Source organism: Phyllobates terribilis, unplaced genomic scaffold (genome assembly GCF_046119375.1).
Source record: "Phyllobates terribilis strain yellow unplaced genomic scaffold, ASM4611937v1 Scaffold_154__1_contigs__length_4444370, whole genome shotgun sequence".
Taxonomy (NCBI): Eukaryota; Metazoa; Chordata; class Amphibia; order Anura; family Dendrobatidae; genus Phyllobates; species Phyllobates terribilis.
In genome coordinates, this window is record NW_027362914.1 from 1,390,383 (window position 1) to 1,412,178 (window position 21,796).

The following is a 21,796-nucleotide window of genomic DNA, read 5'->3' on the forward strand; positions in this document are numbered from 1 at the left end:
AAGGGGCATTAAACCGTCTTGTTAAACCACTCTGAACTCCACAGCTCTTCCAAGGGTCATTGAAATGTTGTTTTTAATTAACTCTAACCTCCACAACTCTTCGAACGGGCATTGCATTTCCTCCTAATTTTTGGCAGCTTTTGCTTGGAAGGCATAAGCAAAGACTATGGGAGACACACTCCTCAATAATGGGAATAATGTTTGTAATATGCTGTACTGAATGGCTCTTGTAAGGGGCATTGCAAGTTCCTCCGTCCTAATTTTTGGCAGCTTTCGCTTGGAAGGCATAAGCAAAGACAATGGGAGACACACTCCCCAATAATGGGAATAATGTTTGTAATATGCTATACTGCATGGCTCTTGTAAGGGGCCTTAAAACCGTCTTGTTAAGCTACTGTGACCTCCACGTCTCTTCCAAGGGGCATTCAAACCGTCTTGTTAAGCTACTGGGACCGCCACGTCTTTTCCGAGGGGCATTAAAACCGTCTTGTTAAGCTACTGTAACCTGCACGACTCTTCCAGCGGGCATTGCATTTCCTCCTAATTTTAGTCAGCTTTTGCTTTTCAATGCAAAGGCGAAAACTAAGGGAGAACCACTCCCCAATAATGGGTAGAAGGTTTTTAGTATGCTGTAATCCACGTCTGTTTCAAGGGGCATTGCAGCTCCTCATAATTTTTGGAAAGCCTTCCATTCACTGCTTAGGCCAACAGTGTACAGGAGACCCAGTTGCTATAAATGGAAAAAAAACAGTTTAGTTAAGGCCCTCTGACCTCCATGTCATTTCCAAGGGGCATTGGAGTGCCTTAAAATATTTGGTAGGCATTGCACTCACTGTATGCCCTATAACTGTGTAGCCGAACTGCTCCTTTTGTTACAGAAACATATCCTACAAGACATATGTGGTTGACTGGCCTGATATTGATGTGAATGGTCCCTGTTCCTCCTGCTGTTCCTCCTTTGCCACCACCTCATCCATCATTTATCACCTGAAGCTTTGTTTTAACAGGAGTCATAGAACTGGGATAGTAGCAGGAAAACATCCAGCAATCCTCGGAGGAGGTAGGATATGCGCCAAAACGCTGACCACCTCAGGCCTAGCCGCTACTACATACATGCGCTTGCATTCCAAGAAAACAAAGCATATGCTAACTTCTATCATCATCATCATGCTCCTCACCTTGGCACTCTCAACTCCCCTGATGGAGAAGCCAGGGCCCACCGGAGGAGTCTGGTTCTCTGGTGGGCTCGTCCAATGCAGCCCTAAAGCAGGCCGGGCTAAGAAAAGTGTGTGGGGGGAAGTTGACAGGAGAAATAGGGGCGGCTGGGGACCGTGTGTGGACACCCGGTCGCGGGGCGGCTGGGGACCGAGTATGGACACCCGGCCACCCCCTGGCGGCTAGGGACCGAGTGTGGACACCCGGCCGACGGGGCAGCTGGGGACCGAGTATGGACACCCAGCCACCCCCTGGCGGCTGGGGACCGAGTGTGGACACCCGGCCGCCCCCTGGCGGTTGGGGACCGAGTGTGGACACCCGGCCGCCGAGCGGCTGGGGACTAAGTATGGATACCAGGCCGCCAACGCAGCCATGACGTGGTGGCCAGATTCCGCCTCCACATGCCTAAAAGGCCCAATTTCAAGTGCAAGCAAGCAGTATAGTATTGCACCCTGGGGTGAGGGGGGGGGGAGTTGGGTGGTTGGCTGCATATTTGCGCTTGCATTGCAAGGAATGGAGGAGGTACAATTGAACACTGCCCTGGACAAGAACTTGCACGGGGATAGTTGCAAGTCTGCATCTTCTGATGCTGCCAGGATGACTTCTGATGGACACACTTTTAGGCAGTGACCTGGGTGTCAGAGATGCTTCCAGGGGTCTTCCCCATGCTGTTCCCATGTCTTTTCAGCCCTGTATGCATGTGTCACACAGCACATGGCCAGATAAGGTTGTAAAATGTTAAAATGACATTTCCCGGTGAATGCATTTGTCATGGTTGAAAGCAATACAAAAGTGCAAAAAGGCATAAAAAAATGCTACTTGTGAACATAGCCCAAGGTGTGGAGGAGTATTTTTGTTTTTGGTTATTTATTTTACCTTTTACACAAGTCTTTACCCTGGAAAGGAACTTCCTTAACATATTTCACAGAAAAGCAGTTTCAGTTTTGTTTCTGAACGTTTTATTGTGTGCCCTTAAAAATGGGTTATACCTCTGACCACGTTGTTGACAGCAGTGACCTGGGGGTCAGAAATGCTTCCTGGGGCGATCCCCATGCTGTCCCCATGTCATATGAGCACTGTCACTATCGTTTTGGGCACTTGTTAGGCTTTTAAAAGACTGCTGGGGGTGCTGCCGCAAAAATGCTTGGGTCTCCCATAGACTACCATTGGGCTCGTTGCTCGGGTCGAGCACCCGAGTATCACGGCGAGCTCGGCCCGAGCTTCGAGCACCCGAGCATTTTAGTGCTTGCTCAACACTAGTAAATAATGAATAACAGGGTAATTACAGCATGAAATCTACAATATCAATCATATAATGAATCCTCAGGTCCACTCTATTATAACAGTCTCTTCTTATATACAGTATTTGTATAGTCTTCTAGCAGGCATGGTGTTCCCGATAACGAGAGTCACTGTACTGTTTCTTCCTCTAGCACAGGCATTAGCGGGCGTTTCCAGTTCTTCCCTCTAATTCGCAAGAACTCCTGACAAAGTCTAGCAAGGCTCACTGGGCCTCCTTCACTTCTCCCTTTCTGTTGCACTGGCCTAGGCCGACCACTGTACCGTACGTCAGTGCTGGAAGCAACGGCCCAGCTCACTCGCGCCTCCTGTTGACACAGGTGTCCACCCCCAAGCGTAGTTTCCTCAAAATCTTCAGGTATTGACCAACGGCGGATGAGGGCTGGGCCTCGGCTTTTGACTTGCGTCGTCTGGGCTCCGGTTCTTGGGTCTGATCTTTAGGACTTGAAACTTGCCTTGGGCAGGTCTGGTCTTTGGGCCTTGACTGGCATCATCTGGATTCCGGGGCTTGTCTGGGACTGCCTAGGTCTTGCTTCCAGACGCGCCACAAGGTTCGCACTTCCTGTAACGGCCCGGCACCCTGCCCTCAGCATCTCCCAAGACACACATCCTGTCCATCCCTTCTCTAGGCGCCAAATTTCCTCCCGTTTTGGAGTGCTGGCCTTTTATACCCGGGAACTGCATCATCAAGGTCACCAGATCGGGTGCTCCATCTAAACTCAGCCCTCCTGAAACTCTCCCTCTTCTGGTCTGTCCCGCAGGGTCCCGTTTGGACAGTAGATAGCAGTCCTCATGCACAAATGCTACACAGCGCTGGGGATTCTCATCCTTGATGTCACACCCTCTTACAACAGTATGAGCCCTCAAATAGCCACTGTATACAGACACTCTTCCCATATAATTATGAAAAAGAAAACTACACAAACTCAATTCGCTCCCACTCCCCCAACGCTCTGTTAAGATCTTTGGTGCACTCACACTCTGCAAAGCAGATGCGATGTAGTGACGTCATTACTAGTGTTGAGCGAGCATGCTCGACACTGCTCAGTACTCGCCCGAGCATCTCACTACTCGGGATGTTCGGCGAGCACAGAGCATTTTCGGTTAACTCGGGCGGGAGCTCAGGTCTCCGCCCTGCACGTTTGGCGCTCTTTACAGAGCCAGTGAACATGCAGGGATTGCCAGCCAGTCACTGTAATGCCGCAGCCATGTTGGTTGTGGGCATTACATTGATTGGCTGGCCGCACAGCGTCACCTCGGGTATTTAAAACCGGGCTCCGTCATCTTGGACACAGTCGCTCCGGATCAGACGGTGTAGGGAGAGTGCTGCTGAGCTAGGGAGAGATTTAAACTGCGAAATAGGTAGTGTATGGCCTCTAAAGCCTGCAAAAATCGTCTTATTAACCTTTTGGTATTTCCCCCCCCAAAAAAAAAGTTGAGTGTGTCTGTGAGTGTTCAGACACAAATAAATCTGTTTAAACGAATCTGGTGTAGGCCAGATAACTAAAACTGTGGTTTTGCAGTTCCACGGTTCAAATCTCTGTGTTATCCACTTTTTTGCCTTTTTTCCATAAAAAAAAAAGTTTGAGTGTCTGGCTGACTGTTCAGACACAAATATATCTGTTTAAAAGATTCTGGTGTAGGCCAGAGAACTAGAACTGTGGTTTTTCTCTTCCACAGTTCAAATCTCCTTTTTATTACCCTTTTGCCATTGATAGTGCAAGTGTAAGCTATTTTACTTCATTTACAATGGGCAAGGTGCGTGGCAAGGGACGTGGAACTGAACGTTCTGGTGATGGTGCGTGCAGAGGACGGGGCCGTGGCCAAGGTGAAAATGTGTCACAACCAACAGCCACATCTTCTCGCTCCCAGTTCTTGACCGAATTACTAGGGAAACACACAACAGCACCACTATTGCCAACTGATCAATGTGAACAGGTTATTAATTGGACAGCAGATAATACTTCTAGTCACCTGGGCACCACCACCTCCGGTCTGTCTTCCACATGGTCAAGTGTTAGTAGCCGTGAGTATCGACTGCATACTCCTCTTCACTCTGATGCACCTTCCTCCCACCATGCTGAGTGTCGTCAGACAGCAACTGATCCCACAGTTGGACACTCTGAAGAGCTGTTCACTGGTCCATTTCCATATTTGGGCCCCTCGTCTGCTGCGCTTGAAGTGGTGGAAGAGGAGATCCCATGTAGCGATGGCCAAATATTTGAACAGCTATGGCCACAGGAAGGCGACGCTGGCAATTTGTCACAAGAGGTGGACGATGACGAGACACAATTGCCACGAAGTGAGGAGGAGGACCGTGGTGCGGAAGTGGAAGAGGAGGAGGTGGTGGATGATCTAGTAACTGACCCAACGTGGCAGGAGGACACGCAGAGCGAGACCAGCAGCTCACAGGGGGAGGGAGGCAGAGTACCCCAACAGGCAGAAGAAGCAGTGTGGTGGCCGCAGACAGAAGGCGGGCAACCATTCCCCGTAACAGCAACATGAGGGACGTTGCCAGTACAATCGGTAGGTCTTCCAGAGTCTGGAATTTTTTTAAAGACTCTGCTGATAACCCCAAAAAGGCCATTTGTATCACCTGCCATGCCAGCATCAGCAGGGGTGACAAAACTACCAGCCTAACCACCACCAGCATGATCAGGCACATGTCAGCCAAGCACCCGACTTTGTGGGGCGAACCCCAGGGTCCACGACCAGTGTCAGTGGGTGTCACCACTGCTTCTTCTGCTGTTGTGCATGTAAGAGAACCCCCTGTTGTGCGTGCAAGGCAATCCCCTGTCCATACTGCATACTCCTCTCAGTCTTCACTTGTTATGGCAGTTTCTCAAGAAACAGCATCAACGTCCATGTCCCACCGCAGCGTTCAATTGTCCATATCCCAGACCTTTGAACGAAAGCGCAAATTCGCAGCCAACGCCCCACAGGTCACAGTCCTAAATTCGCACATTTCACGACTACTTGCGTTGGAAATGCTGCCTTTTAGGCTGGTGGAGACGGAATCCTTCCGCAACCTTATGGCGGCGGCCGTCCCTCGGTACTCGGTCCCCAGCCAACACTATTTTGCCCGGTGTGCCATCCCCACACTACACAAGCACGTGTCCCAAAACATCTGCCGTGCCCTCAACAACGCAGTTACTGGGAGAGTCCACCTGACAACGGACAAGTGCTTGTGGCCAGGGACGGTACATCTCCCTGACGGCACACTGGGTAAACATAGTGGAAGCCGGGACCCAGTCGGACCTTGGGACGGAACACATCATCCCCACACCGAGGATTGTGGGCCCTATGTCAGTCAGAGTTAAGGACCTCTGACCTCCATGTCATTTCCAAGGGGCATTAAAACCGTCTTGCTAAGCTACTGCGACCTCCACCACTTTTCCCAGGGGCATTGATATTGTCTTTTTATTCCACTGCGACCTCCACGTCTCTTCCAAGGGGTATTAAAACCGTCTTGTTAAGCTACTGCGACCACCACTTTTCCCAGGGGAATTGATACTGTCTTTTTATTCCACTGCGACCTCCACTACTTTTCCCAGGGGCATTAAAACCAACTTGATAAGCTAATGCGTCCTTCACCATTCTTCCAAGGGGCATTAAAACCATCTTGCTAAGCTACTGCAACCTCCACCACTTTTCCCAGGGGCATTGATAGTCTTTTTATTCCACTGCAACCTCCACGTCTCTTCCAAGGGGCATTAAAACCGTCTTGTTAAGCTACTGCGACCTCCACCGCTTTTCCCAGGGGCATTAAAACCGTCTTGTTAAGCTACTGCGACCTCCACCACTTTTCCCAGGGGCATTAAAACCGTCTTGTTAAGCTACTGCGACCACCACTTTTCCCAGGGGCATTGATATTGTCTTTTTATTCCACTGCAACCTCCACCACTTTTCCCAGGGGCATTAAAACCATCTTGTTAAGCTACTGCGACCTCCACCACTTTCCCCAGGGGCATTAAAACCGTCTTGTTAAGCTACTGCGACCTCCACCACTTTTCCCAGGGGCATTAAAACCGTCTTGTTAAGCTACTGCGACCACCACTTTTCCCAGGGGCTTTGATATTGTCTTTTTATTCCACTGCGACCTCCACCACTTTTCCCAGGGGCATTAAAACCATCTTGTTAAGCTACTGCATCCTTCACCACTTTTCCCAGGGGTATTGATATTGTCTTTTTATTCCACTGCGACCTCCATGTCTCTTCCAAGGGGCATTAAAACCGTCTTGTTAAGCTACTGCAACCTCCACCACTTTTCCGAGGGGCATTGATATTGTCTTTTTATTCCACTGCGACCTCCACCACTTTCCCAGGAGCATTAAAACCGTCTTGTTAAGCTACTGCGACCTCCACCATTCTTCCAAGGGGCATTAAAACCGTCTTGTTAAGCTACTGCGACCTCCACCACTTTTTCAAGGGCCATTGATATTGTCTTTTTATTCCACTGCGACCTCCACCATTCTTCCAACGGGCATTGCATTTCCTCCTAATTTTAGTCAACTTTTGCTCTTCAATGCGTAGGTGAACACTAAGGGAGACCCACTCCCCAATAATGGGTAGAAGGTTTTTAGTATGCTGTCATCCACGTCTGTTTCAAGGGGCATTGCAATTCCTCATAATTTTTGGAAAGCCTTCCATTCACTGCTTAGGCCAAAAGTGCACAGGAGACCCAGTTGCTATAAATGGAAAAAACGGTTTAGTTAATGCCCTCTGACCTCCATGTCATTTCCAAGGGGCATTGGAGTGCCTCAAAATTTTTGGTAGGCATTGCACTCACTGTATGCCCTATAACTGTGCAGCCGAACCACTCCTTTTGGTACAGAAACATATCCTACAAGACATGTTTGGTTGACTGGCCTGATATTGATGTGAATGGTCCCTGTTCCTCCTGCTCTCTCCTTTGCCACCACCTCATCGATCATTCATCTGTAAGGTGCCCCAGCAAGGTAGTCGTGGACGAGCTGTAGCCCCCTCTCGCTCTGACACCCTACAGACAATTTGTGTCCTCCCTCTGATGTGTGGCTGTGTATGTGGTGCTCTCCACTTACTTCAAACCATCCGATCGCGGCTGTCTCCAGGCATTTTTCTTCTGGGACCAGGGCAGCAATAAATTCAGAGGACACGAAGTTCTTAACCAGAACTTGAACTTTACTTGGGGAAGAGGAATATGTACAATATTTACAGGCAGATATAATGGATATGGCCCGACAGGTTATTATCTCTCTCACACGCACTGGCAACATCTTCAGCCCTGGTTCCCTCTTTAAGTGAAGCATCTCTGTGACTCTAATCTCTAGCCCAAGAGACTCTTCTGCAATACCAACAGTGATCTGGATCCGATCTCTCCCCCACGTCTAAGCCGGGAGTCCTATTTATCTTCCTCTGCTTCCTGCAGACTAGAAGTGCCCCGGGTCCTCACTATCTCTGATGAGTTTCTCCAGCCAGCTAACAGGACTCTTGCTCTTGCGTAGGGAGACTTTCACACTAGTGATCCCACTGTCTGAGGGTATGGAGCTCCCGTCTACCCTAGAAGCCACCATATATTCAGGCTGCCCGTACGGTTCACCGTCCTATCTCTAACTGAAGAATCACTTCCTGATCCTGGAAATTAAAGAGATTTTCCTAATGTGCCCACCCTCAGTGAGCTGTCTTCACACAGCATTAACCCATCACTGTCTGTAACACTGCCAGCAGACTCAACCTGACATCTTCACCCAGGACAGTGGCATCTTGTGGCTGTTTACAGGTACTGCAGCCCACAAGGAATTATGTCAGGAACAAGCTCTATATCACTTAAGGCTTGATCTGGGCACTAAGTTCCCCCTCCACTCTATTGACTGGACCACTAAAGCTAACCCCTTAGCTTGGTCTACCAACAGTTCAGAGAGGTCTAACTACGGGAACACTTTCTTTAACTACTTCAGTGCCAAAGGAAGGCTACGTCCTTCCCCACTATTACACATCACCTGAAGCTTTGTTTTAACGGGAGTCATAGAACTGGGATAGTAGCAGGAAAACATCCAGCAATCCTTGGAGGAGGTAGGATATGCGCCAAAATGCTGACCACCTCAGGCCTAGCTGCTATTACATACATGTGTGTCACCCTGGCCTGGATGCCACAAGTGTAATTAAAGCTGTGTCTGAGAGCAAGGGGGAGGTTCTCTAGTCAGGGGAACATAAGCATGCAATGCCTCCTGTCTCAGGCCAGTAGGGGGAGCTGGCTGCCCCTATAAAAGCTGGTACTGGGGGCAGGGTTAGAGAGAACTGGACGACCTATCTGAGGATTCAGGTCCCAGAGCAGGGAGGGACAGTTGTATTGCACCTAAGAGGAAGTGTGGCAGAAGGAGAGCCACAAGCCAGAGACAAGAGGCGCAGTGAGCCTGTCTTGGCAGAGAAAAGACTTACTTTACCAGACTTTGGTGTCTGAGGCTGGGAGGATTCTACATCCTCCAGCAGAGAACCAGTCCGCAAGGGACTGTATATTCCTTGGCCTAAGAAGCCTGGAGGCCCTGCCACAACCGAAGGGACCAGTAAAGCCGTACAAGGCTGGGAGCAGAAAGGAACCCACGTCGCAGGCCATACAGGCGAGAATACACGGAAAGCTCGGAAACGTGGGCTGTTACCCTATCAGGAGGAGATAGCCAGAAGGAGCGCAGAAAGCACGGTAGGCCTACACCCTCACCCTGACCAGGGCCAATTTCCCCGTTGCTCTCAGACATCCAGGTCCCCTCCTAGCTGGGACTGTTTGTGGGTCAGTTTACCTGTTTAGTAAAGACCCTGGACTGCAACCTGTTGTCTGTGTGCTCCTTGCTCCTCCAGCACTATCAGCACTGGGACTCTCACTACCATCACTCCCACCATCCACTATACTGCCCTGGGGCCGCACTCTTCCCGTGGGGAGTCACACTACCCTAGCTGCACACCTCATCAGCCCCAGCGGTCTGCATGCAGCGGCGGTTCCTAATAACCGCAATCCACGGGTGGCGTAGTCGGACATTATCAATAACACATAACGGACTACCACTGGCCTGACCACCCTGAGCCACGGAACCGGGTTGCCACTACTACTCCCATCGTTTCCCTAATTGCCCGGATCCGAGTGCCCCACGGCCCAGGGGGCGAGTCAGGTTTGGCGTAGTCGGCAGGATTTCGTGCCCGCAACCACCGGGTACTGCGTGCCTGAAAAAGACTTTTGTAACTTACCTGTGGCGAAGTTTCCCGCCGTCCGGAGTCGTTTCCCGCCATCTGGAGCCGATTCCCGCCATCAGACGCCATCTTGGACCGTTTCCCGCCGTCTTCTGCCGCCTTCCCGCCATCCGCAGCTGCTTCCCGCCATCGGACGCCATCTTCAGGACGCCGCGCGGGAAGAAGAGGGGCGTGGACGTCAAAACCGCACGAGATCCGAAGCTCCGCCCCACGCACAGACGCTGCGCAAGGTCCTGGAAGGGAGAGAGAGCGACGCTGACGTCATCAGGACGCGACGCCAGGTCCTCGTCCATAGCAGCAGCAGCGGAGCCGCGGCCTACAGAAGAGGATCGTCGGAAGGTAGGCCACGCTTAACTAGGGGGGAGGAAGATGTCGGACATAGAGGCGCCCACTACCACCAACGCAGCTGCAGCAGCGGTGATGCCCTTTTCCCTGCCCTACATCCCTGGAGCGGCCTGGCTGCCCAAGTACTCAGGGGAGCCCCATGCCCTAACTGACTTCAAGGAAAGGCTGTACAGTTTGTTCCAGGTTTACCCCCTGACAGAGGAACAGAAGGTCAGCATATTGACAGGGCAGTTAACTGGAGCAGTCCAAAGGGAGGTAAAATCATGGCCCACTGAGGAGAAAAGGACTGTGAAGGGTATTCTGGCCCGGCTGCGGGGTACCTTTGACACACGTACCTCCGCTGAGATTAAAATGAGGTTCTATGGATGTAAGCAGCGGGCACAGGACAGCATCAGAGACTATGCCCTCAATCTGCAGGAAGCCCTGAGGGCCATCCAACAAGCTGACCCTGGCAGCGTGCAGGATACGGATAAGCTCATAACAGAACAGTTCATAGAAGGTCTGCTGTCTAGCGCCCACAGGACCCAGCTGCGCCTCATGTTCTTTCAGAACCCTGATCTGACCTTTGCCCAATTCAAGGACAGGGCCATAAGGGTGCTCCGTGAATCCGCAACAAGTGGCGCTATAATCCCCCGGCGCCCTGCTCTCACCTACCACCAGGAGACGGCGCCCTCCTCTATGGATCCCGTGGGGGCTGATGCACAGGCCCTGAACCAAGCCCCGTCGAAAGACCTGCACCACCAAGTCCAGGAGCTGACCAGGAGCGTCGCGGCGTTGACCAGGACCGTCCAGGCGTTGCAAGTGGACCCGTCAAGACCCATCGAGCTGGCTTCAAGTCCAGAGGATGTCCCGTGGCGTCGACAGAGGAGGATCCCGTCGTTCCGAGGGAGGCCCACAGACCGCTACGCAGAGGATGGACAGCCCATTTGCCGTCGATGCAACCAGCCCGGACACATTTCCAGGTACTGTAATTTAAACGGGTCCAACCTGGGGCAGAGGGCCAACCCCCAGGCATAAGATCACCAGGCCCTTATAATTGGCGTGATAAGTACGTTGGGGGGCGCCCGGTTTTACCCGTGGTGCTGGACGGTATCCCCATGAGCGCCTTGCTGGATACTGGGTCGCAAGTAACCACAATCCCTTATGTACTTTTTAAGCAGTATTGGACTGATGCTGATATCACACGCTATCCAGACTTGAGCATCATCGCCAGTAATGGCTTACCCGTGCCGCAGATGGGGTTCAAGGAGATGACCATTAAAATTGGTAAAGTTGAACTGCCGGCACAGGGAGTGATTATTGTGGACATTGACCGTCATGAAAGTCACCCTAAAATAACTGTGGGTACTAACATAATTGAAAATTGTCTTTCAGAGGTAATTGTAATTCTACAACAGGTGGCGGTGAATGCTAGTTCCAGCCAACAGAGAGTCCTCAACAAGGAGATAAAAGCCCTGATGAGACGGCAGCAGGTAGAACTGTCTGGTGGTGAGATCGGTAGCGTAAGACTGAGTGACCCATTCCCCATTTCCATGCCTCCCGAAAGTGAAATGATGATCTGGTGTCGGACTGCAATCGGGTTGAGAGGTAGAGACTACAAAGCCATGGTAGAACCCGTGTACTCAGACAGCAGGCCCACCATTTTGACAGCCCGGGGGGTGGTTGATGTCCGTCATGGGAGGGTGCCCGTCCGCATCCTCAACATTGGGGAGAGGGAAGTACACTTACCCAGGTACGCTACACTCGCCAAACTGTTTGTTGTCGAACACAAAGCTATCAGGGCCGTGGAACCCTTGCCTCCATCTCCTCAGGCGGAGGGTAATGGCTCCCAGAAACAAAAAAAGAGGACTGGTGCCAGAAACTCCACGTGGGTGCTGACTCCACTCCCCTGCACCAAAAACAAGGAGTCTACCGGGTGGTACAGGAGTACGAGAGAGTCTTTAGTAAGCACCCGCTAGACTTCGGCAGAGTAAAAGGGATAGAACACCACATCCCCACTGGGAGCCACCCACCGATAAAAGAAAGACACCGACCTGTACCCCCTGCACATTATCAGAACGCCAAGGGCATGCTAAGAGAGATGAAAGAAGCTGGGGTCATTAGAGATAGCTGTAGCCCCTGGGCAGCCCCCTTGGTTCTGGTGAAAAAGAAAGACGGCACCATGAGAATGTGCGTGGACGCATATCCGCTGCCTAGAATAGAGGAGTCTTTAGCCGCACTAAAATCTGCTAACTTCTTTTCTACTTTGGACCTTACTAGCGGGTACTGGCAGGTTCCTGTGGCAGAGGCTGACAAGAAGACCGCCTTCACCACCCCGATGGGACTGAGTGAGTTCAACTGTATGCCTTTCGGGCTCTGCAACGCACCAGGGACCTTCCAGCGGCTGATGGAATGCTGTCTAGGGCACCGAAACTTCGAGACGGTCCTCCTTTACCTGGACGACGTGATCGTCTATTCGAAAACCTACGAGGACCATCTCAAGCACCTGGCCGAGGTGTTCGAAGCCCTGGCAGGCTATGGCCTGAAGGTGAAACCATCGAAGTGTCACCTTCTGAAACCAAAGGTCCAGTACCTAGGGCACGTGGTAAGCGCGGAAGGAGTGGCCCCCGACCCTGACAAGGTCACGGCAATCAAGAGCTGGCCAAGCCCCTCGAACATCAAAGAGGTGAGACAGTTTCTCGGGTTGGTAGGCTACTACCGAAGGTTCATCCCCGGGTTCACTAAGATGGCAGCTCCTATGCAGGACCTCCTGATCGGACAGTCTAAGTCCAGGAGTCAGAAGCCACCCTTCAAGTGGGATAAACCGGAAGAGGAGTCCTTCCGCCAGCTAAAGATGGCCCTCACAGGGGATGAGATCCTGGCCTACCCTGATTATGGCCAGCCTTTTATTCTCCACACGGACGCCAGTAATGTGGGACTGGGAGCCGTACTGTCCCAAAACCAACAGGGCAGAGAACGGGTGATCGCATACGCCAGTCGGAAGCTGAGGCCCACCGAGAGGAACCCGGAGAATTACAGCTCCTTCAAGCTAGAATTCTTGGCGGTGGTGTGGGCCGTGACGGAAAGCTTCAAGCATTACCTGGCCTCCGCAAAGTTCACCGTGTACACGGACAACAACCCGTTGACACACCTGGACAATGCAAGACTGGGTGCCCTAGAACAGCGGTGGATGGCCCGTCTCTCCAACTATGACTTCGTGATCAAGTACCGGGCAGGCAAAACCAACGCCAACGCGGACGCCCTATCAAGGATGCCTCACTTACCTGAAGGTGACGAAGACCCAGAAGAGCTGGAGGAGGTAGAACTCCCCGCGTTTCACCGGTATGGAGCTGCTCAACACTCTCACCGCGTGAAGGAGGAGGATCTAACAACTGTGATGATCAATCCCCTACCTCACCACAGCTGGGCCGAGACCCAAGATAGTGACCCTGCCATCCGCCTGGTGAAAGATCTGCTGACCCAGGAAGACGCCCGCATGGATCCGGATGCTCCAGAGGAAGCCAAGCAGCTGTGGAAGGAGAAGAGCAAGCTGTTCCTCTACGAAGGCAAGTTGTGCAGAAGGATTGTCAACCACCGGACGCACGAGCTGACCTGGCAAGTCGTGGTCCCAAGGCGGGATGCAGCTATGGTCCTGGGAGCTTACCATGACAGAGCAGGACACTTCGGTTGGAAGAATCTGGAGTTCCTGCTAAGAGGAAGGTTCTTTTGGGTCGGCATGAGAGGAGCTGTAGAAAAGTGGTGCAGAGACTGTGGCCCTTGTCACCTAAGGAGGAAGGACCGCACCAGCCAGAAGACACCCTTGAGGCCCATCGTCACCACGCAGCCTCTTGAGCTGGTAGCTCTAGACCACGTCAAGTTGGCTCCAAGCCGGTCAGGGTACATCTACGCCCTGACATTCGTGGACCACTATTCCCGTTTTCTCGTGGTGGTCCCGGTAAAAGACTTGACAGCCCAAACAGCAGCCAGAGCCTTCCAGCAATACTTCTGTCGTCCACACGGGTATCCGGAACAGGTCCTGACAGACCAGGGTCCAGCGTTCGAGGCTGAAATCTTCCAGGAGTTCTGCAACCTCTATGGCTGTAAGAAAATTCGTACAACGCCTTACCACCCACAAACCAACGGGATGTGTGAGAAGATGAACAATATAGTCATTGATCTCCTGAAGACGTTGCCCCTGGAGGAACGCAGCCTGTGGCCAGAAAAACTGCCGGACCTGATAGACCTATACAACAATATCCCGGTGAATGCTACAAACTGCACCCCGGCTTACCTGATGCGAGCTAGACCAGGTAAGCTGCCCGTAGACCTGGAGATGGGAGTCCTAATACCTGAGGACACCTCCCCGGATGCGGACTGGGATACGGAAAGGCAACTGCAGTACAAGAAGGTACAGGAGAGTGTGGAGAAGAGCCTGGCCCAGGTGAGAGAGAGGCAAGAAAAACTCTTCAATCAACACGCCCCTGCTGGTCCCCTAGAACCTGGTGAGCAAGTCCTGAAGCGGAAGAGAAGGCTACATAAGTTGGACGACCAGTGGGAAAGGGAACCCTACACCGTACTGCAGTCTGACCATGACAACCCAAAGGTGTGCGTAATCACCAAGTACGGAGGAGAAACCACTAATGTCGTCTCCAGAGACCACCTCAAAAGGTGCCCCGAGCAACTCCGTAGTGCAGAAGAGGATCAGAGTGACCTTGAACCCGCAGAGGACAAGGAAGAAATGATCAGCACCGTTCTCGGAGAGTTCCCTCAGTCCTGGACTCGCATAAATGATGCCATAGTGGTACCTGTCCTGCATTTCCTGCAACCGGCACAGCAACAACCAACACCAGAGCCGGAAGGTGAAGAGGAGCAAGCGGTTCCAGAGGCAGAAGAGCCTGTACCAGCAGCCCAGGAGAGTCAACCCTCTGCTGACAGTGAGCCTGCCATGCCTGCGGTAAGCCAAAGGACTCGCAGACAGCTGCCTGCCCTACCTGTACACCCAGCTGGTAGCTGTACCCCTAACGCTAGTGGGGAAAGCCAGGTTGGTCCACCACCAGACAGTGGGCTACGTAGGTCACACTACCCTAGCTGCACACCTCATCAGCCCCAGCGGTCTGCATGCAGCGGCGGTTCCTAATAACCGCAATCCACGGGTGGCGTAGTCGGACATTATCAATAACACATAACGGACTACCACTGGCCTGACCACCCTGAGCCACGGAACCGGGTTGCCACTACTACTCCCATCGTTTCCCTAATTGCCCGGATCCGAGTGCCCCACGGCCCAGGGGGCGAGTCACATGCCCTTGCATTCCAAGAAAACAAAGCAGACGCTAACTTCTATCATCCTCATCATGCTCCTCACCTTGGCACTCTCAACTCCCCTGATGGAGAAGCCAGGGCCCACCGGAGGAGTCTGGTTCTCTGGTGGACTCGTCCAATGCTGCTCTAAAGCAGGCCGGGCTAAGAAAAGTGTGGGGGAACTTCCAAGGAGAAATAGGGGCGGCTGGGGACCGTTTATGGACACCCGGCCGCCGGGCGGCTGGGGACTGAGTATGGATACCTCGCTGCCAAAGCAGCCATGAGGTAATGGCCAGCTTTGGCCTCCTCCAAACTAAAAGGCCCCATTTCAAGTGCAAGTTAGCAGTATGGTATTGCAGCCTGGGGGTGGGTGTGTGGCAGGCTGCATACTTGCGCTTGCATTGAAAGGTATGGGGGAGGTACAAATTGAACACTGCCCTGGGACAAGGATTTGCACGGGGATAGTTGCAAGTCTGCATCTTCTGATGCGGCAAGGATCACTTCTGATGGGCACACTTTTAGGTGGTAACCTGGGTGTCAGAGATGCTTCCAGGGATCTTACCAATGCTATTCCCATGTCTTTTCAGCACTGTATGCGTGTGTCACACAGCACATGGCCAGATAAGGTTGTAAAATGTTAAAATGACATTTCCCGGTGAATGCATTTGTCACTGTTGAAAGCAATACAAAAGTGCAAAAACGCATAAAAAATGCTACTTGTGAACATAGCCCAAGGTGTGGAGGAGCATTTTTGTTTTTGGTTATTTATTTTACCTTATACACAAGTCTTTACCCTGGAAAGGAAGTTCCTTAACCAGTGGCGTACATAGAAATCATGGGGCCCCATAGCAAAAGTCCAAATTGCCCCCCCCCCCCAGTAAAAAATAATAATAAATTCTGCAGTGTAAGTAGAATCGCAATATATAGGCGCTTTCACAAAGGGCATAGCTCAACTTTTGAAGACAGGGAAATGAACATGTCTTGTGGCATGTACATAGTCAATGTGCCCATACTGAAGTCCTTTAGTGTTCTCATCCCTTTTTATCACCCTGTTGATTTAAATACAACAAAACATGCATCCAACACACAGTATTATACCCCCCTACAGTAAATTCCTGTACAGTAACCCTGACACACACACAGTAAGATGACTCCATAGTCCCCCCAGTAAGGTATGATGCCCTCACAAACACCCACACAGCATGATGGCCCCCCATATACCCACACTGTATGATGGCTCCCTAGCAACTCCCCTCCCTCACACAGTATTATGGTTCCCAAGAAGTATGATGGTCCCCACAGACCCACATTGTATGATGGCCCTCACAGCTGCCCACACAGTATAATGGCCCACAGGTCCTCCACTGTATCATGGTCTCCACAGGACCTCCATACAATATGATGAAAGTAGCCACAGTATAATAGCCTGCACAGGTACCCCACACACAGAGTGATGACCCCACAGTAGGCGCCTCCACAGTATAAGGCTCCACAACCCCCTACAAGTCCTGACTGATAAAAAAAATATATAAAAATTAATCACCTACCCGTTTCCCCAATGAGCTGCTCTATGCACCGTGTGAACGGAGGCGATGCACAGCAGACGTGACATAGTGACATCATGCTTGGTGCACTGAGACACAGACTCATGGCTGAATGGTACAGCAAGGAGCCTTTAAGCATCTGGTCTCCTAAAGAGCTCAAATGTGGCCATATGATCTGCCGCTATTAGTGGTATGCCACTGGTACTATAGTAAGAGCTATTTTACAGTGACATTCTTTTGTACACATGTGTGACGCTGTAAGCCCTATCCTGGGAGATGGGGGACTCGGAGCCGGGTCCTGTGTTGTAGATGGGGTGCAGCCGTGGCCCGGACCCGCTCCGTGCCCAGGGCCGTCACATCAAAAAGGATGGTATGGGCTTATCCGGGTTGAGTGGCTGATCTCGACTATGTCACCTGTGGCACCTGGTGAAGGCGACCAGCGCCGCTACAGTCCGCTGAGGCAGGGTGTTATTGCAGCCATCGTTGTTACTACTCCCCACAGGCAGAGCAGGGCCTCAGGGCAGAGGGACAGGATGGAGGGGGTTGTAGTCTAGGAGGTCTGGTACTGCGTAGTGCGGTGTAATGCAGAATAAAGAGTCCGGAGGCCATAGGGGTTAACTTCCAGAGTTTTTACTCACGGTGGAGATTGCAGTTGGAAGGCTTCTCCCTGCTCCTCGCGGAGTTCTGCGGTCACCAGAGACGAGGGGGGGGGGGGTCCGACAACCACCGAGTAAGTCCAGTGTTCAATCAGGACCCCGCACCAGAGTGTTCCTAGACTTCAGACCGGGTCCTTTCCTGTCTGTGTGTGTGTAGATAGGCCGGGTCTCCCTCTGAACTTCACTCAGAAAAAGGGTACGGGTGGCAGCTCCGCTCCTTCCGTTACCCGGTGGGATCCTCAGGGCCTACCGGACTTCCCTGACCAGGACTTAGAGTGGCAAGGTCAGGTGTCGGGGACCGGTACCCCTCTTGCAGCCGGAATCTCTCTGAATAAATCAGGTTGGCGAGGATAGGTGGCGTATACCGCTCCGTCTGCATCCCCCTGGGATCCATTTGCGGTGGAGCTACACTCCTAAGCTCCGGGCCTTCTTGGTCATGGTCCTTGACCGGGCTGAGACATTCATTATCTGCAACCTGCCCCTCGACCCAAAGCCAGGGTACGAGGGCCATGCCTCCATCCTATGCAGGTCCACACAGGATCCACTCTCAGGGAGGAAGGTCACGATCAAAGAACAATCAAAGAACCCAGAACCAAGATAGCTTTGTATTAAATATGAAATTTAAAGTGTCACTAAAATGTGAATCCTCCACCCTCACCCACTAATTGATTCCCCTATCTCTTGGTTCCCCAGTCTCCCGTTTCCCAGTAGGGGCAGCACCTAGTGCCTACTAACCCCCTCTGGTGGGAGAAGTGTGGTGTTGGATGTGGAGGTAGGGTCCTGACCATCGCACTGTTCTTACCTCAGAGGAGGAACACTACACCCCATTAAAGAGGTGCAGCATCCCTGTGGCGGTCGAACCCTCAGGGGCGCCACATTCCCCCCTGGTGAAACACAGCACGTCCGCGGGCTGCAAAAGAGCAGTACCTGGTACAGTTTTTTTTTTTTATATATATGAACAATAAACTATCTTCCCTTTATGGGAGGCACTTCTTCTTAAACGTTTCGAACAGCATATAATATAAAAGTACAAAGGTATAAAAATATAAAAGTACAAGAATCATCCAGAGACATTTATGCACAGACAGACGGGTTAAAGTGCAGGGACTTAAAGGCAGTTCAGAAGCACGAGGGACCTGTCCCAAACCCCCAACGTAGGCCCTGGGGTGGCTGCAGGGCATGAAGATCCCGAGTTGGACCTCCAGGAGAGCCACTCCAGACAGGTTTTTTTTCTGAGGTCTGAGGTAGAAATAGCCACGGTTTTACATAAAACCAATATAAGGAGCACCTAAAGAGATGCAAACTATTTACAGGGTATGAGTCTGTCTGCTGCAAGTCCGCAGGGCCAAATGTCTCTAGAAACCGGGAATGTAAATTAAAACATAAACACAACCATTACAACTTTAAACAAGTTACAGCCGCCGGGGCTGCTTAATTCTCGGGTCCCCTCCGGGGAAAAGGCTCATTCCTCCTGACGGAGGCTGACCGGTCCTTTAAGGCCGAGCGCGAGGGGGCATCGCTCCCGAACACCTTGTGGACATCCAGGGCGTACCACCCCCGCACCCCGTGGTGGCGGGTGTACGTGACTATGTCATCCGGGACGAGGTTCCGGCCAGGGTGTCCCTTTTTCAGCCGCGGCTCGACGTCCCGCTGGCTGACAAAGACGTCGTGCTCATGCTGGGAACTCCGAATGAATCCCCACCCCGCCTCATGGTGGAAGCGGACAACTTGCCCTTCCACACGGGGGCTTGGACAGGTCTTCTCCTCCTGGCGGGCCCGGGACTTTGCAGCCTTGGCGCGCACCTCGAGGCGCTCGCAGCGAATCTCCCTCTGGCGCTGCTCCCGGCTGAGTTGAAGGATCTGCTGACGGCACAGCTCGCTCCAGCCTGGGTCTCCCGGGGGAAGCCCATCAGGTCCCCCCCCCGGTTGTCCCAGGCCCACTCCTCAGCCGCCGGCCAGGTGACTGTTGGTGCGGGTAGCGGTGTCAGCAGGGGTTGCAGCGGGTCCTCTGCAAGTGCGGACCGGTCCGGGTTGGGGTCGGTGGATACCCCAGCAGCCTCAGGTATTTCCGAATCAGGAGTTGGACGGCAGTGCAGGTCTCCGCCTATAGCAGAAGCTTGCAGCTCCGGGGCAAAGACCTGCTCCCAGGGGACCGCGCCAAGCAGGAGATACTCGGCCATGAGGTCCAGTACGGGCACGGTAGGTTCAGCAGCCGGGGCAGGTGAAGCACACTCACCCGCCTCTGGGCCGCTCACGACCTTTGTCACCGCTTCTCCCTGAGCTTCGGCTCCTTGCTGGCGGGTTCGTATGCGCAGCAGCATTTCTTCCTGCCACACAGCAGACGCCGCCTTCTGGGCCTCATCCAGTCTCTGTGCAAGACCCGGGGCTTCCTGGTGGAGAAATTCAATATCTCCCGCTGTAAGTATTGTGCCGCTTCGCTCCCTGCCGGGGGAAGGACCTGGGCCAGGTTAGGAAGGTTCCGTTTGTTGCGCTCCAGCAGCGTCCATGTCCGCTCCTGAAGGCCGCCAAACCTCAACTGCAATAACCGCACCTTGTTGTTTTTTTTCTTTTTCCTCCTCTTTTGGGGCGGCTCCAGGGCGGTATGCTGACAGCCACGCCTTCGTTTGGCCCATCCATTTTGACGGGCATTACCCCGCGGACAGTTTCTGATGGAAGGGGCGGTCCACACTTTTGGCGCCATGTGGGAGCCTGGCCCATGATAGGAGGTGTTAGAAGACCGTCTTTCCAATAGACTATGGCATCTGTTCTTCTTGGGCGGGCGCCATTTTAAGTGGAAATGACAGTCTAAGGTGTAAGGCACACAGTACCCGGTAGCAATGGGTAATTCCTTCCTTTGCTGCGGGCACGTGATCCTGCTGACTACGCCAGTTGAGTGACGCTGTAAGCCCTACCCTGGGAGATGGGGGACTCGGGGTCCTGTGTTGTAGATGGAGTGCAGCCGTGGCCCGGACCCGCTCCGTGCCCAGGGCCGTCACATTAAAAAGGATGGTATGGGCTTATCCGGGTTGAGTGGCTGATCTCGACTACGCCACCTGTGGCACCTGGTGAAGGCCATCAGCGCCGCTACAGTCCGCTGAGGCAGGGTGTTATTGTAGCCATCGTTGTTACTACTCCCCACAGGTGGAGCAGGGCCTCAGGGCAGAGGGACAGGATGGAGGGGGTTGTAGTCTAGGAGGTCTGGTACTGCGTAGTGCGGTGTAATGCAGAATAAAGAGTCCGGAGGCCATAGGGGTTAACTTCCAGGGTTTTTATTCACGGTGGAGATTGCAGTTGGAAGGCTTCTCCCTGCTCCTCGCAGAGTTCTACGGTCACCAGAGATGGGGGGGGGGGGGTCAGACAACCTCCAAGTAAGTCCAGTGTTCAATCAGGACTCCGCACCAGAGTGTTCCTAGACTTCAGACCGGGTCCTTACCTGTCTGTGTGTGTGTAGATAGGCCGGGTCTCCCTCTGAACTTCACTCAGAAAAAGGGTACGGGTGGCAGCTCCGCTCCTTCCGTTACCCGATGGGGTCCTCAGGGCCTACCGGACTTCCCTGACCAGGACGTACAGTGGCAAGGTCAGGTGTCGGGGGCCAGTACCCCTCTTGCAGCCGGAATCCCTCTGAATAAATCAGGTTGGCGAGGATAGGTGGCGTATACCGCTCCGTCTGCATCCCCCTGGGATCCATTTGCGGTGGAGCTACACTCCTAAGCTCCGGGCCTTCTTGGTCATGGTCCTTGACCAGGCTGAGACATTCATTATCTGCAACCAGCCCCTTGACCCGAAGCCAGGGTACGAGGGCCGTGCCTCCATCCTCTGCAGGTCCACACAGGATCCACGCTCAGGGAGGAAGGTCACGATCAAAGAACGATCAATGAACCCAGAACCAAGATGGCTTTGTATTAAATATGAAATTTAAAGTGTCACTAAACTGTGAATCCTCCACCCTCACCCACTAATTGGTTCCCCTATCTCTTGGTTCCCCAGTCTCCCGATTTCCAGTAGGGGCAGCACCTAGTGCCTACTAGCCCCCTCTGGTGGGAGAAGTGTGGTGTTGGATGTGGAGGTAGAATCCTGACCATCGCACTGTTGTTACCTCAGAGGAGGAACACTACACCCCATTAAAGAGGTGCAGCATCCCTGTGGCGGTCGAACCCTCAGGGGCGCCACACATACATATATAGTGAAGTCCATATTACGTATAGAGCTTCACTTATAAAGACAACCTTTGTCCATTTG